We start from the raw sequence: 12,050 nt of genomic DNA, 5'->3' as shown, positions 1-12,050 counted from the left end.
GATTCTCTATGTATACTATCATGTCATCTGCAAAGAGTGACAGCTTTACTTCTTCTTTTCCGATTTGGATTCCTTTTATTTCCTTTTCTTCTCTGATTGCTGTGGCTAAAACTTCCAAAACTACGTTGAATGAGAGTGGTGAGAGTGGACAACCTTGTCTTGTTCCTGATCTTAGTGGAAATGCTTTCAGTTTTTCACCATTGAGGACGATGTTGGCTGTGGGTTTGTCATATATGGCCTTTATTATGTTGAGGAAAGTTCCCTCTATGCCTACTTTCTGCAGGGTTTTTGTCATAAATGCGTGTTGAATTTTGTCAAAAGCTTTCTCTGCATCTATTGAGATGATCATATGGTTTTTCTCCTTCAATTTGTTAATATGGTGTATCACGTTGATTGATTTGCGTATATTGAAGAATCCTTGCATTCCTGGAATAAACCCCACTTGATCTTGGTGTATGATCTGTTTAATGTGCTGTTGGATTCTGTTTGCTAGTATTTTGTTGAGGATTTTTGCATCTAGGTTCATCAGTGATATTGGCCTGTAGTTTTCTTTCTTTGTGACATCCTTGTCTGGTTTTGGTATCAGGGTGATGGTGGCCTCGTAGAATGAGTTGGCGAGTGTTCCCCCCTCTGCTATATTTTGGAAAAGTTTGAGAAGGATAGGTGATAGCTCTTCTCTAAATGTTTGATAGAATTCGCCTGTGAAGCCATCTGGTCCTGGGCTTTTGCTTGTTGGAAGATTTTTAATCACAGTTTCAATTTCAGTGCTTGTGATTGGTCTGTTCATATTTTCTATTTCTTCCTGATTCAGTCTTGGCAGGTTGTGCCTTTCTAAGAATTTGTCCATTTCTTCCAGGTTGTCCATTTTATTGGCATAGCGTTGCTTGTAGTAATCTCTCATGATCTTTTGTATTTCTGCAGTGTCAGTTGTTACTTCTCCTTTTTCGTTTCTAATTGTATTGATTTGAGTCTTCTCCCTTTTTTTCTTGATGAGTCTGGCTAATGGTTTATCAATTTTGTTTATCCTTTCAAAGAACCAGCGTTTAGCTTTATTGATCTTTGCTATCGTTTCCTTCATTTCTTTTTCATTTATTTCTGATCTGATTTTTATGATTTCTTTCCTTCTGCTAACTTTGGGGTTTTTTTGTTCTTCTTTCTCTAATTGCTTTAGGTGCAAGGTTAGGTCGTTTATTCGAGATGTTTCCTGTTTCTTAAGGTAGGATTGTATTGCTATAAACTTCCCTCTTAGAACTGCTTTTGCTACATCCCATAGATTTTGAGTCGTCGTGTCTCCATTGTTATTTGTTTCTAGGTATTTTTTGATTTCCTCTTTGATTTCTTCAGTGATCACTTCGTTATTAAGTAGTGTATTGTTTAGCCTCCATGTGTTTGTATTTTTTACAGATCTTTTCCTGTAATTGATATCTAGTCTCATAGCGTTGTGGTCGGAAAAGATACTTGATACAATTTCAATTGTCTTAAATTTACCAAGGCTTGATTTGTGACCCAAGATATGATCTATCCTGGAGAATGTTCCATGAGCACTTGAGAAAAATGTGTATTCTGTTGTTTTTGGATGGAATGTCCTATAAATATCAATTAAGTCCATCTCGTTTAATGTATCATTTAAAGCTTGTGTTTCCTTATTTATTTTCATTTTGGATGATCTGTCCCTTGGTGAAAGTGGGGTGTTAAAGTCCCCTACTATGATTGTGTTACTGTCGATTTCCCCTTTTATGGCTGTCAGTATCTGCCTTATGTATTGAGGTGCTCCTATGTTGGGTGCATAAATATTTACAATTGTTATATCTTCTTCTTGGATCGATCCCTTGATCATTATGTAGTGTCCTTCTTTGTCTCTTCTAATAGTCTTTGTTTTAAAGTCTATTTTGTCTGATATGAGAATTGCTACTCCAGCTTTCTTTTGGTTTCCATTTGCATGAAATACCTTTTTCCATCCCCTTACTTTCAGTCTGTATGTGTCTCTAGGTCTGAAGTGGGTCTCTTGTAGACAGCAAATATATGCGTCTTGTTTTTGTATCCATTCAGCCAATCTGTGTCTTTTGGTGGGAGCATTTAGTCCATTTACATTTAAGGTAATTATCGATATGTGTGTTCCCATTCCCATTTTCTTAATTGTTTTGGGTTCGTTATTGTAGGTCTTTTCCTTCTCTTGTGTTTCTTGCCTAGAGAAGTTCCTTTAGCAGTTGTTGTAGAGCTGGTTTGGTGGTGCTGAACTCTCTCAGCTTTTGCTTGTCTGTAAAGGTTTTAATTTCTCCATCAAATCTGATTGAGATCCTTGCTGGGTAGGGTAATCTTGGTTGCAGGTTTTTCTCCTTCAACACTTTCAATATGTCCTGCCACTCCCTTCTGGCTTGCAGAGTTTCTGCTGAAAGATCAGCTGTTAACCTTATGGGGATTCCCTTGTGTGTTATTTGTTGTTTTTCCCTTGCTGCTTTTAATATGTTTTCTTTGTATTTAATTTTTGACAGTTTGATTAATATGTGTCTTGGCGTATTTCTCCATGGATTTATCCTGTATGGGACTCTCTGTGCTTCCTGGACTTGATTAACTATTTCCTTTCCCATATTAGGGAAGTTTTCAACTATAATCTCTTCAAATATTTTCTCAGTCCCTTTCTTTTTCTCTTCTTCTTCTGGAACCCCTATAATTCGAATGTTGGTGCGTTTAATGTTGTCCCAGAGGTCTCTGAGACTGTCCTCAGTCCTCTTCATTCTTTTTTCTTTATTCTGCTCTGCAGTAGTTATTTCCACTAGTTTATCTTCCAGGTCACTTATCCGTTCTTCTGCCTCAGTTATTCTGCTATTGATCCCATCTAGAGTATTTTTCATTTCATTTATTGTGTTGTTCATCATTGTTTGTGTCATCTTTAGTTCTTCTAGGTCCTTGTTAACTGTTTCTTGCATTTTGTCCATTCTATTTCCAAGATTTTGGGTCATCTTTACTATCATTATTCTGAATTCTTTTTCAGGTAGACTGCCTATTTCCTCTTCATTTGTTAGGTCTGGTGGGTTTTTATCTTGCTTCTTCATCTGCTGTGTGTTTTTCTGTCTTTTCATTTTGCTTATCTTACTGTGTTTGGGGTCTCCTTTTTGCAGGCTGAAGGTTCGTAGTTCCTGTTGTTTTTTGTGTCTGTTCCCAGTGGCTAAGGTTGTTTCGGTGGTTTGTGTAGGCTTCCTGGTGGAGGGTACTAGTGCCTGTGTTCTGGTGGATGAGGCTGGATCTTGTCTTTCTGGTGGGCAGGTCCACGTCTGGTGGTGTGTTTTGGGGTGTCTGTAGACTTATTATGATTTTGGGCAGCCTCTCTGCTAATGGGTGGGGTTGTGTTCCTGTCTTGCTAGTTGTTTGGCATAGGATGTCCAGCACTGTAGCTTGCTGGTCGTTGAGTGAAGCTGGGTGCTGGCGTTGAGATGGAGATCTCTGGGAGATTTTCGCTGTTTGATATTATGTGCAGCTGGGAGGCCTCTTGCGGACCAGTGTCCTGAAGTTGGCTCTCCCACCTCAGAGGCACAGCACTGACTCCTGGCTGCAGCACCAAGAGCCTTTCATCCACAGGGCTCCTTAATTTGGGATGATTCCTTGTCTATTCATGTATTCCACAGATGCAGGGTATATCAAGTTGATTGTGGAGCTTTAATCCGCTGCTCCTGAGGCTGCTGGGAGTGATTTCCCTTTCTCTTCTTTGTTCTCACAGCTCCCAGGGGCTCAGCTTTGGATTTGGCCCCGCCTGTGCGTGTAGGTCGCAGGAGGGCGTCTGTTCTTTGCTCAGACAGGACGGGGTTAAAGGAGCCGCTGATTCGGAGGCTCTGGCTCACTCAGGCCGGGGGGGAGGGGGGGGGAGGGGAGGGTCACGTTGTGCGGGGGCGGGCCCGCGGCGGCAGAGGCCGGCGTGATGCTGCTAGCCTGAGGCGCGCCGTGCGCTCTCCCGGGGGAGCTGTCCCGGGATCCCGGGGCCCCGGCAGTGGCAGGCCGCACAGGCCCCCCGGAAGGGGGTGTGGACAGTGACCCGTGTTCGCACACAGGCCTCCCGGTGGCGGCAGCAGCGGCCCTAGCGTCTCATGTCTGTCTCTGGGCTCCGCACTTTTAGCCGCGACTCGAGCCCGTCTCTGGAGCTCCTCCAAGCAGCGCTCTCAATCCCCTCTCCTCGCGCACCAGGAAACAAAGAGGGAAGAAAAAGTCTCTTGCCTCCTCGGCAGGTCCAGACCCCCCCGCCCCGGACTCCCTCCCGGCCAGCTGCGGTGCACCAACGCCCTGCAGGCTGTGTTCGGAGCCTCAGCTCCCAGCCCCGCCCGGCCCAGCGGGCGAGCAGAGAAGCCTCTCGAGCTGGTGAGTGCCGGTCGGCCCGATCCTCTGCGTTGGAATCTCTCCGCTTTGCCCTCCGCACCCCTGTTGCTGTGCTCTCCTCCGTGGCTCCCAAGCTCCCCCACTCCGCCACCCGAAGTCTCCGCCCGCGAAGGGGCTTCCTAGTGTGTGGACACTTTTCCTCCTTCACAGCTCTCTCCTGCTGGTGCAGGACCCGTCCCTATCCTTTTGTCTCTGTTTATTTTTTTCTTTTGCCCTACCCAGGTACGTGGGGGGGTTCCTTGCCTTTTGGGAGTTCTGAGGTCTTCTGCCAGCGTTTAGTAGGTGCTCCGTAGGAGTTGTTCCACGCGTAGATGTATTTCTGGTGTATCTGTGGGGAGGAAGGTGATCTCCGCGTCTTCCATCTTGTTTTGCATAGCAAAATGTTTGTGAGATTCATCTATCTTACTGAATTGCACAAGTGGTCTTACCCTTTTTATTGCTAAGTAGTATTTCATTAATATACCACAGGTTGTTTATTCATTCTTTTCTTTCCCTTGTTGGTTATCTGTTTTAAATACAGCAGTGTGTACATGTCAATCCCAAACTCCCAATCTATCCTTACCTGTTACCCTTCTTCCTTGGTAACCATAAGTTCGTTCTCTAAGTCTGTGAGTCTGTTTCTGTTTTGTAAATAAGGTCACTTGTATCATTTCTTTTTAGATTCCATATATAAGCAATATCATATGATATTTGTCTTTCTGTGTCTTACTTCACTTAGTATGATAATCTCTAGGTCCATCCATGTTGCCACAAATGGCTTTATTTCATTCTTTTGAATGGCTGAGTAATATTCCATTGTATATATGTGCCACATCTTCTTTATCTATTCATCTGTTGATGGACACTTAGGTTGCTTCCATGTCCTGGCTATTGTAAATAGAGCTGCAATGAACATTGTGGTAAATGACTCTTTTCATTATGGTTTTCTCTGGGTATACGCCCAGGAGTGGGATTGCTGGATCATATGATAGCTCTACTTTTAGTTTTTTAAGGAACCTCCATACTGTTCTCCATAGTGGCTGTATCAATTTACATTCCCACCAACAGTGTAGGAGGGTTCCCTTTTCGCCACACCCTCTCCAGCATTTATTGTTTGTAGATTTTTTCATGATGGTCATTCTGACTGGTGTGAGGCAATATCTCTTTGTAGTTTTGATTTGCATTTCTCTAATAATTAATTTCTGCTCTATTCTTAACATTTTTCTCCTTGTCAACTTGATTTTCAACTTACCTCCTCTGCCTCAGCCCAGTGCATTCCATCTATGTTCTTAAAGGAAAACAAGGAAAGATATTTCCGTCAGCGTTTCTCAATAGCCTGAATGACTCTGTCATGCTTCCTTTTTGGTTAGGGGTCCTGGGATGGGACATGGGGGTTAAAGAGGGTCAGGCAATTGAGTCTATATAAACAGGATTGAGTGCATGGATGCCAGGGAACAATTTGTGCTAAATCCTTTGATCCAAACCTTCTAGGATTCAGTTGAGTGAGTTGGACCAGCCCAAATCTAAAAGACTGAGATGGATGCAGATTCCCTGGTTGGCCAACATGGTTCCTAAGTGGAAGCAATTAGGGCAGTGCTTCTCAAGCTATCTGTGGTAAATTATTAGACGTTAAAAACTTCCAGCTCATAGCATATCGATACTTTTGTAAAAATACAATAAAATCTGGGCTTCCCTGGCAGCGCAGTGGTTGAGAGTCTGCCTGCCGATGCAGGGGACAGGGGTTCGTGCCCCGGTCCGGGAAGATCCCACATGCCATGGCCGCTGAGCCTGCACGTCCGGAGCCTGTGCTCCGCAGCGGGAGAGGCCACAACAGTGAGAGGCCTGCGTACCGCAAAAAAAAAAAAAAAAAAACCCAAAAAACAGTAAAATCCTATAAAACTAAAATAAAAAAGACATAAAATCCAAGCCTAACTGTTTTATTAGATTCAAGAGACATCAATTATATTTTAATAAATATAATCAAAGCAAGTATAACATAAAAAGCAAAAGAATTACAGAAACCAGACATGTTTATGAAAGGGTATGCATGTAGGTGATTAATATAATTACTATTACACCTAGCTTTTTGTTATTCCACAATCACAGCTAAACACAAGTTGAGTGAAGTAGTAATTCCTCATATTAAATGCCTATGCACATTTTAAAATGAACATTGTATCAGTATTTGAATTTCTAATGTTACAAATGAGCTTGTTTCTTGCTTATTAACTAGAGACCATTCCTCATAGGGCATAATGCATATCTAAAATGTTTATGTTTTGTTTTAATAGCACTCATGGTAGAGAGGTCAATCTTACATATGGGTGGTGAGGAAAGTAGAACAAGTTATTTTAAGGCAATTTCAGCAAGCTCAGGATATTTATTTTTAACTGTTATCCACAATGAACTAAACAATGCTGTATTTTCAGAATTAGTCTTCAATCTTTTCTCAGCACCCAGTTCTAACAATTAATCTTGTAAAGTGTAATTGAATTCAAATTATCTTTTTATGAAAGAGATTAAAGATCCATGAATTTCCTGTGTGTGAAATTTTTTGACGGAAAATAAAATCCAAAATGTTCTAACAGATTTGTAAGCTAGTCAGAGAAAACTTTTTGCAGATTTGTAATATTAAGATCCTTGCCTAAGTCAATGATAATTGTTAAATTATGGAATATGTCATAAAAATATGTAAAACCTTTGTCCTTCCAAGGTTCTAACTTTTCTTTTGCTTTTTAGATCTTGTCTGCCATTGAAAACCACGTTGTATCGTGTCCTTGTATGGGGTAAGTACAGAACTTAGATCATAAATATACTGAAAATATAACACAAAAATATCAAACTAATTTGTATTTTTAAGAAGTTGGGTTAAGCTGGTTTCTTTCTTTTTTTAATTTTTATTTTTTGGCATTGCCTCGCAGCCTGTGGGATCTTAGTTCCCTGACCAGGGATTGAACCCACACCCCCTGCAGTGGAAGCACAGAGTCTTAACCACTGGACCACCAGGGAAGTCCCTGTAAATAGTGTTGCTGTGAACATTGGGATGCATGTATCTTTTCGAATTAGAGTTTTCATTTTTTTCTGCATATATACCTAGGAGTGGAATTGCTGGATCATATGGTAATTCTATTTTTAGTTTTTTAAGGAACCTCCATACTGTTTTCCATAGTGGCTGCACCAATTTACGTTCCCACCAACAGTGTAGGAGGGTTCCCTTTTCTTTACATCCTCTCCAACATTTATTATTTGTAGATTTTTGATGATAGCCATTCTGACCAGTGTGAGGTGATACCTCATTGTAGTTTTGATTTGCATTTCTGTGCTTAGTGATGTTGAGTATCTTTTCATGTACTTGTTGGCCATCTGTATGTCTTCTCTGGAAAAATGTCTATTTAGATCTTCCACCCATTTTTTGACTGGGTTGTTTGTTTTTTGATATTGAGTTGTGTGAGCTGTTTGTATATTTTGGAAATTAAGCCCTTGTTGGTCACATCGTTTTCAAATATTTTCTCCCATTCCCTAGGCTGTCTTTTCATTTTGTTTATGGTTTCCTTTGCTGTGCAAAAGCTTTTAAGTTTATTTATTTATTATTTTTTATTATTTTTATTTTTCTTGTGGTACATGGGCCTCTCACTGTTGTGGCCTCTCCCGTTGCGGAGCACAGGCTCCAGACGTGCAGGCTCAGCGGCCATGGCTCATGGGCCCAGCCGCTCCACGGCGTGTGGGATCTTCCCGGACCAGGGCACGAACCCGTGTCCCCTGCATTGGCAGGTGGACTCTCAACCACTGCGCCACCAGGGAAGCCCCTAAGTTTATTTTTTTTAACATCTTTATTGGCGTATAATTGCTTTACAATGGTGTGTTAGTTTCTGCTTTATAACAAAGTGAATTAGCTATACATATATGTATATCCCCATATCTCCTCCCTCTTGCATCTCCCTCCCACCCTCCCTATCCCACCCCTCTAGGTGGTCACAAAGCACCAAACTGATCTCCCTGTGCTATGCAGCTAAAGCTTTTAAGTTTGATTAGGTCCCATTTATTTATTTTTGCTTTTGTTTCTTTTGCCTTGGGAGACTGATCTAAGAAAATAGTGCTACAGTTTATGTCAAACAGTATTTCTCCTATGTTCTCTTCTAGGAATTTTATGGTGTCATATCTTACATTTAGGTCTTTAAACCATTTCAAGTTTAGTTTTGTATAAGGTGTGAGGGAATGTCCTAATTTTATTGATTTACATGTAGCTCTCCAGATTTCCCGACACTACTTGTTGAAGAGACTTGCTTTTCTCCATTGTATATTCTTGCCTCCTTTGTTGTAGATTAATTGACCATACATGTGTGAGTTTATTTCTGGGCTCTCTATTCTGGTCCATTGATTTTTGTGTCTGTTTTTGTGCCAGTACCACACTATTTTGATTACTGTAGCTTTGTAGTATAGTCTGAAGTCTGGAAGGGTTATACCTCCAGCTTTGTTCTTTTTTTCTCAGGATTGTTTGGCAATTCTAGGTCTTTTGTGGTTCCATATAAATTGTATTATTATTTGTTCTAGTTCTGTGAAAAATGTCATGGATATTTTTATAAAGATTGCATTAAATCTGTAGATTGCTTTGGGTAAAATGGCCATTTTAACAATATTAATTCTTCCAATCCAAGAGCATGGTATATCTTTCCATTTCTTTGAATCATCTTCAGTTTCCTTTATCATTCTTTTATAGTTTTCAGTATATAGGTCTTTCACCTCTGTGTTTAAGTTCACTCTTAGGTATTTTGTTTTTGATGCAATTTTGAGTGGGATTTTTTTCTTTTTACTTTTTCTGATAGTTCATTATTAGTGTATAGAAATACAAGATTAATATACAGGAATCTATTGCATCCTGCTACCTTTATGAATTCATTAGTTCTAATAGCTTTTATTAATTAAAATTTTTTTAATTTTGTATTGGAGTATAGTTGATTTACAATGTTGTGTTAGTTTAAGGTGTACAGGAAAGTGACTTAGTTATACATATATCTATTCTTTTTCAGATTACTTTCCCATGTAGGCTATTACGGAGTAGTGAGTAGAGTTCCCTGTGCTATATACTAGGTCCTTGTTGATTATCTTTTTTTTTTTTTTTGCGGTACGTGGACCTCTCACCATGGTGGTCTATCCCGTTGTGGAGCACAGTCTCCGGACACGCAGGCTCAGTGGCCATGGCTCACGGGCCCAGCTGCTCCGCGGCATGTGGGATCTTCCCGGACCGGGGCACAAACCCGTGTCCCCTGCATCGGCAGGTGGACTCTCAACCACTGCGCCACCAGGGAAGCCCGATTATCTATTTTATATATAGTAGTGTATATATGTTAATCCCAACTTCCTAATTTATCCCTCCTGCTCACCCCCTTTCCCCTTTGGTAACCATAAGTTTGTTTTTGAAGCCTGTGAGTCTGTTTCTGTTTTGTAAGTTCATTTGTATCATTTTTTAAAGATTCTACATATAAGTGATATCATGTGATACTTTTTCTCTATCTGACTTACTTCACCTAGTATGATAATCTCTAGATCTATCCCTGTTGCTGCAAATGGCATTATTTCATTCTTTTTTGTGGCTGAGTAATATTCCATTCTATATATTACCACATTTTCTTTATCCATTCATCTGCCGATGAACATTTAGGTTGCTCCCATGTCTTGGCTGTTGTAAACAGTGCTGCAATGAACATTGGGGTGCATGTGTCTTTTTGAGTTATGGTTTTCTCCAGGTATATGTCCAGGAGTGAGATTGCTGCATCATATGGCAGTTCTATTTTTAGTTTTTTAAGGAAACTCCATACTGTTTTCTGTAGTGGTTGTACCAACTTACATTCCCACCAACAGTGTAGGAGGGTTCCCTTTTCTTCACACCCTCTTCAGCATTTATTACTTGTAGACATTTTGATGATGGCCATTCTGAACCGTGTGAGATAATACCTCATTGCAGTTTTGGTTTGTGTTTCTCTAATAATGAGCAACGTTGAGCAACTTTTCATGTGCTTTTTAGCCATCTGTATGTCTTCTTTGAGAAACGTCTACTTGGGTCTTCTGTCCATTTTTTGATTGGGTTGTTTGTTTTTTATTTCTAATAATTTTTGTGTGGAGACTAGGGTTCTCTGTATAGAATATCATGTCACCTACACACAGTGACAGTTTTACCTCTTCCCTTCCACTTTGGATACCTTTTATTTCTTTTTTTTTGCGGTCTGAGGGCTGTGGCTAGGACTTCCAATCCTATGTTGATTAGAAGTGGTAAGAGTGGGCATCCTTTTCTTGTTCCTGAATTTAGCGGGAAGGTTTTTAGCTTTTCACCGTTGAATATTATGTTGGCTGTGGGTTTGTCATAAATGGCCTTTATGTTGAGATATGTTTCCTCTCTACCCGCTTTGATGAGAGTTTTATCATGAATGGACGCTGAATTTTGTGAAATGCCTTTTCTGCATCTATTGAGATGATCATGTGGTTTTTTCCTTTCTTTTTGTCAATGTGGTGTATCACATCAATTGATTTGCCTATAGATAAGGCAAGCATCATCACTAGCACAGAGCTTAGTTAGTACTTAGTAAATGGTAGTTTTTATCACAATTAGTTCATGATTATTGAGTGTTGCCCTTCGGGAAACTAAAATGCTTTTGTTTAGGGGTGTTCATTACAAATGAGTGTGTGCACACAGGTGTGCATGCACACATAAATACACGTGTCCACACTCGCGCTCAAATACGCACATACTCACGTGCCATAGACATTTTATTTGGGTTCAGCCAGCTGCATCTAGAGCACATCTTCTAGTTGCATTCATGATCATTTGGGGGCCTACATAAGGGGAAGTTAGATTGATTTGGGGGTAAAATAGGATGAATTGAGAAACTCACACATTTTTTTGCTGACTAACATAGGGGAACTGTCAAAAGGCTAAGACCAGGATTTGATTCTGCTCCAAATCTCTGTGCCATTAACTCGACTGATTTTTCTCTTCCTTTGTTAAAGTGTTACTGTCTCTTTTGATCCTGCAAGATGTATTACATTTGGCAGAAGCCATGGAAGAAAGTATATCAGAGAAGTGAGAACTGTTGTCATCAACTAACCTTCACAGTTGACGTTTGTCGAAGGTTCAACTGACCTTCACTACCTTTTCAAGAATAACTTACTCTTATGAAATTGTACACACAGTGTGATAAAACTTTCATATAAAAATACCCAGTGTAGATATCTACAGAAAAAAGATGGTTATTTTAGAATGGTGGGATTATGGGTATTTTCCAATGTTCTCCTATCAGTATGTAGTTTTAAACATAATCAGAAGCAGCTAAAAAGTGCTTTTTTTTTTTAAACAAAGAAAGAAAATAACCTACTCTTACTAATACAAGGAGGCTTGTTCTTTTGTGCTTTCATTTTCATCATAGGGGAGGTGGAGGAGTGAAATTTATTAGTTTGGGGATTGTTTTGAGAGTTTCTCTTTTGGATTTTATCTCCACATTTTCTGAAAAGCTCTTATGTGAATTTACTACTCAGACTGCTTTGCTGGTTTATTATTAGACCATCCTCCTCCAAACTTGGCTGGAAATCAGAGGCCCATCCAGATAAGAATCTCCACAATGTGCATTTTCAGAGCAAGTCAGAAGTTGTTTCGTTTTAACACTCAAAGAAAGCTTTTGTATTTTCGGTTTCAAGTGCTCTGCAGTAAACCAGCA

The 12,050-nt window shown here is 40.2% G+C and overlaps 1 long non-coding RNA gene across 1 annotated transcript in view; it reads left to right on the top strand.

Moving 5' to 3' along the window:
* LOC141277634 (uncharacterized) overlaps positions 1 to 12,050 on the top strand; it is a 204,620-nt gene that overhangs the window by 27,550 nt on the left and 165,020 nt on the right. The window contains exon 2 of the long non-coding RNA XR_012329368.1: positions 7,084 to 7,130. This is a non-coding gene — a long non-coding RNA (uncharacterized lncRNA). The remainder of the gene's footprint in view (positions 1 to 7,083; positions 7,131 to 12,050) is intronic.

This window comes from Tursiops truncatus, chromosome X (assembly GCF_011762595.2).
Source record: "Tursiops truncatus isolate mTurTru1 chromosome X, mTurTru1.mat.Y, whole genome shotgun sequence".
NCBI classification, from domain to species: Eukaryota; Metazoa; Chordata; class Mammalia; order Artiodactyla; family Delphinidae; genus Tursiops; species Tursiops truncatus.
The sequence above is the reverse complement of the archived record's forward strand: the minus strand, read 5'-3'. Positions and strand labels throughout refer to the sequence as shown.